Source organism: Tripterygium wilfordii, unplaced genomic scaffold (assembly GCF_013401445.1).
Source record: "Tripterygium wilfordii isolate XIE 37 unplaced genomic scaffold, ASM1340144v1 ctg49, whole genome shotgun sequence".
NCBI classification, from domain to species: domain Eukaryota; kingdom Viridiplantae; phylum Streptophyta; class Magnoliopsida; order Celastrales; family Celastraceae; genus Tripterygium; species Tripterygium wilfordii.
Genome location: NW_024056402.1, coordinates 34,630 through 39,576, shown reverse-complemented (window position 1 = coordinate 39,576; position 4,947 = coordinate 34,630).

Here is a 4,947-nt window from a genome sequence, read left to right as displayed (position 1 = left end):
AACTTAACTTGGTCTATTGGCTTCTTTACCTAACGAAACGTTGCCCAAAAGCCAAACTAGCAAGTTAAGACTTCGAAGAACACTAAATAGAGTTTAACGGTCTATTTTGATGCCTTAAGAATGCTCAATTCTACGCATAGACAAGTTTTTCACGTTTCGTGCAATTTTGAACTTAACTTGGTCTATTGGCTTCTTTACCTAACGAAACGATGTCCAATAGCTAAACTAGCAAGTTAAGACTTCGAAGAACACTAAATAGAGTATAACGGTCCATTTTGATGCCTTAGGAATGCTCAATTCTACGCAACGACAAGTTTTTCACGTTCCGTGCAATTTTGAACAGAACTTGGTCTATTGGCTTCTTTACCTAACGAAACGATGTCCAAAAGCTAAACTAGCAAGTTAAGACTTCGAAGAACACTAAATAGAGTATAACGGTCCATTTTGATGCCTTCGGAATGCTCAATTCTCTGCATAGACAAGTTTTTCACGTTTCGTGCAATTTTGAACTTGACTTGGTCTATTGGCTTCTTTACCTAACGAAACGATGTCCAAATGCTAAACTAGTAAGTTAAGTCTTCTAAGAACACTAAATAGAGTATAACGGTCTCTTTTGATGCCTTAGGAATGCTCAATTCTATGCATGGACAAGTTTTTCACGTTTCGTGCAATTTTGAACTTAACTTGGTCTATTGGCTTCTTTACCTAACGAAACGATGTCCAAAAGCTAAACTAACAAGTTAAGACTTCGAAGAACACTAGATAGAGTATAACGGTCCATTTTGATGCCTTAGGAATGCTCAATTCTATGCATAGACAAGTTTTTCATGTTTCGTGCAATTTTGAACTTAACTTGGTCTATTGGCTTCTTTACCTAACGAAACGATGTCCAAAAGCTAAACTAGCAAGTTAAGACTTCGAAGAACACTAAATAGAGTATAACGGTCCATTTTGATGCCTTAGGAATGCTCAAAATGGACCGTTATACTCTATTTAGACCAAGTTAAGTTCAAAATTGCATGAAACGTGAAAAACTTGGTCTATTGGCTTCTTTACCAAACGAAATGTTGTCCAAAAGCTAAACTGGCATGTTAAGACTTCAAAGAACACTAAATAGAGTATAACGCCTATTTTCATGCCTTAGGAATGCTCAATTCTATGCATGGACAAGTTTTTCACATTTCGTGCAATTTTGAACTTAACTTGGTCTATTGGCTTTTTTACCTAACGAAACGTTGCCCAAAAGCTAAACTAGCAAGTCAAGACTTCTAAGAACACTAAATAGAGTATAACGGTCTATTTTGTTGCCTTAGGAATGCTCAATTCTATGCATAGACAAGTTTTTCACATTTCGTGCAATTTTGAACTTAACTTGGTCTATTGGCTTTTTTACCTAACGAAACGTTGCCCAAAAGCTAAACTAGCAAGTCAAGACTTCTAAGAACACTAAATAGAGTATAACGGTCTATTTTTTTGCCTTTGGAATGCTCAATTCTATGCATAGACAAGTTTTTCACGTTTCGTGCAATTTTGAACTTAACTTGGTCTATTGGCTTCTTTACCTAACGAAACGTTGCCCAAAAGCTAAACTAGCAAGTTAAGACTTCTAAGAACACTAAATAGAGTATAACGGTATATTTTGAAGCCTTAGGAATGCTCAATTCTACGCATAGAAAAGTTTTTCACGTTTCGTGCAATTTTGAACTTAACTTAGTCTATTGGCTTCTTTACCTAACGAAACGATGTCCAAAAGCTAAACTAGCAAGTTAAGACTTCGAAGAACACTAGATAGAGTATAACGGTCCATTTTGATGCCTTAGGAATGCTCAATTCTATGCATAGACAAGTTTTTCATGTTTCGTGCAATTTTGAACTTAACTTGGTCTATTGGCTTCTTTACCTAACGAAACGATGTCCAAAAGCTAAACTAGCAAGTTAAGACTTCGAAGAACACTAAATAGAGTATAACGGTCCATTTTGATGCCTTAGGAATGCTCAATTCTATGCATAGACAAGTTTTTCACGTTATGTGCAATTTTGAACTTGACTTGGTCTATTGGCTTCTTTACCTAACGAAACGATGTCCAAAAGCTAAACTAGCAAGTTAAGACTTCGAAGAACACTAAATAGAGTAGAACGGTCCATTTTGATGCCTTAGGAATGCTCAATTCTATGCATAGACAAGTTTTTCACGTTTCGTGCAATTTTGAACTTAACTTGGTCTATTGGCTTCTTTACCTAACGAAACGATGTCCAAAAGCTAAACTAGCAAGTTAAGTCTTCTAAGAACACTAAATAGAGTATAACGGTCTCTTTTGATGCCTTAGGAATGCACAATTCTATGCATGGACAAGTTTTTCACGTTTCGTGCAATTTTGAACTTAACTTGGTCTATTGGCTTCTTTACCTAACGAAACGTTGCCCAAAAGCCAAACTAGCAAGTTAAGACTTCGAAGAACACTAAATAGACTTTAACGGTCTATTTTGATGCCTTAAGAATGCTCAATTCTACGCATAGACAAGTTTTTCACGTTTCGTGCAATTTTGAACTTAACTTGGTCTATTGGCTTCTTTACCTAACGAAACGATGTCCAATAGCTAAACTAGCAAGTTAAGACTTCGAAGAACACTAAATAGAGTATAACGGTCCATTTTGATGCCTTAGGAATGCTCAATTCTACGCAACGACAAGTTTTTCACGTTCCGTGCAATTTTGAACAGAACTTGGTCTATTGGCTTCTTTACCTAACGAAACGATGTCCAAAAGCTAAACTAGCAAGTTAAGACTTCGAAGAACACTAAATAGAGTATAACGGTCCATTTTGATGCCTTCGGAATGCTCAATTCTCTGCATAGACAAGTTTTTCACGTTTCGTGCAATTTTGAACTTGACTTGGTCTATTGGCTTCTTTACCTAACGAAATGATGTCCAAAAGCTAAACTAGCAAGTTAAGTCTTCTAAGAACACTAAATAGAGTATAACGGTCTCTTTTGATGCCTTAGGAATGCTCAATTCTATGCATGGACAAGTTTTTCACGTTTCGTGTAATGTTGAACTTAACTTGGTCTATTGGCTTCTTTACCTAACGAAACGTTGTCCAAAAGCTAAACTAGCAAGTTAAGTCTTCTAAGAACACTAAATAGAGTATAACAGTCTATTTTGATGCCTTAGGAATGCTCAATTCTATGCATGGACAAGTTTTTCACGTTTCGTGCAATTTTGAACTTAACTTGGTCTATTGGCTTCTTTACCTAACGAAACGTTGCCCAAAAGCCAAACTAGCAAGTTAAGACTTCGACGAACACTAAATAGAGTTTAACGGTCTATTTTGATGCCTTAAGAATGCTCAATTCTACGCATAGACAAGTTTTTCAGGTTTCGTGCAATTTTGAACTTAACTTGGTCTATTGGCTTCTTTACCTAACGAAACGTTGTCCAAAAGCTAAACTAGCAAGTTAAGTCTTCTAAGAACACTAAATAGAGTATAACGGTCTATTTTGATGCCTTAGAAATGCTCAGTTCTATGCATGGATAAGTTTTTCACGTTTCGTGTAATTTTGAACTTAACTTGGTCTATTGGCTTATTTACCTAACAAAACCATGTCCAAAAGAGAAACAAGCAAGTTAAGACTTCTAAGAACACTAAATGGACTATAACAATCTATTTTGATGCCTTAGGAATCCTCAATTCTATGCATTGACAAGTTTTTCACATTTCGTGCAATTTTGAACTTAACTTGGTCTATTGGCTTCTTTACCTAACGAAACGATGTCGAAAAGCTAAACTAGCAAGTTAAGACTTCGAAGAACACTAAATAGAGTATAACGGTCCATTTTGATGCCTTAGGAATGCTCAATTCTACGCAACGACAAGTTTTTCACGTTCCGTGCAATTTTGAACAGAACTTGGTCTATTGGCTTCTTTACCTAACGAAACGATGTCCAAAAGCTAAACTAGCAAGTTAAGACTTCGAAGAACACTAGATAGAGTATAACGGTCCATTTTGATGCCTTAGGAATGCTCAATTCTATGCATAGACAAGTTTTTCATGTTTCGTGCAATTTTGAACTTAACTTGGTCTATTGGCTTCTTTACCTAACGAAACGATGTCCAAAAGCTAAACTAGCAAGTTAAGACTTCGAAGAACACTAAATAGAGTATAACGGTCCATTTTGATGCCTTAGGAATGCTCAAAATGGACCGTTATACTCTATTTAGACCAAGTTAAGTTCAAAATTGCATGAAACGTGAAAAACTTGGTCTATTGGCTTCTTTACCAAACGAAATGTTGTCCAAAAGCTAAACTGGCATGTTAAGACTTCAAAGAACACTAAATAGAGTATAACGGTCTATTTTCATGCCTTAGGAATGCTCAATTCTATGCATGGACAAGTTTTTCACATTTCGTGCAATTTTGAACTTAACTTGGTCTATTGGCTTTTTTACCTAACGAAACGTTGCCCAAAAGCTAAACTAGCAAGTCAAGACTTCTAAGAACACTAAATAGAGTATAACGGTCTATTTTGATGCCATAGGAATGCTCAATTCTATGCATGGACAAGTTTTTCACGTTTCGTGCAATTTTGAACTTAACTTGGTCTATTGGCTTCTTTACCTAACGAAACGTTGCCCAAAAGCCAAACTAGCAAGCTAAGACTTCGACGAACACTAAATAGAGTTTAACGGTCTATTTTGATGCCTTAAGAATGCTCAATTCTACGCATAGACAAGTTTTTCAGGTTTCGTGCAATTTTGAACTTAACTTGGTCTATTGGCTTCTTTACCTAACGAAACGTTGTCCAAAAGCTAAACTAGCAAGTTAAGTCTTCTAAGAACACTAAATAGAGTATAACGGTCTATTTTGATGCCTTAGAAATGCTCAGTTCTATGCATGGATAAGTTTTTCACGTTTCGTGTAATTTTGAACTTAACTTGGTCTATTGGC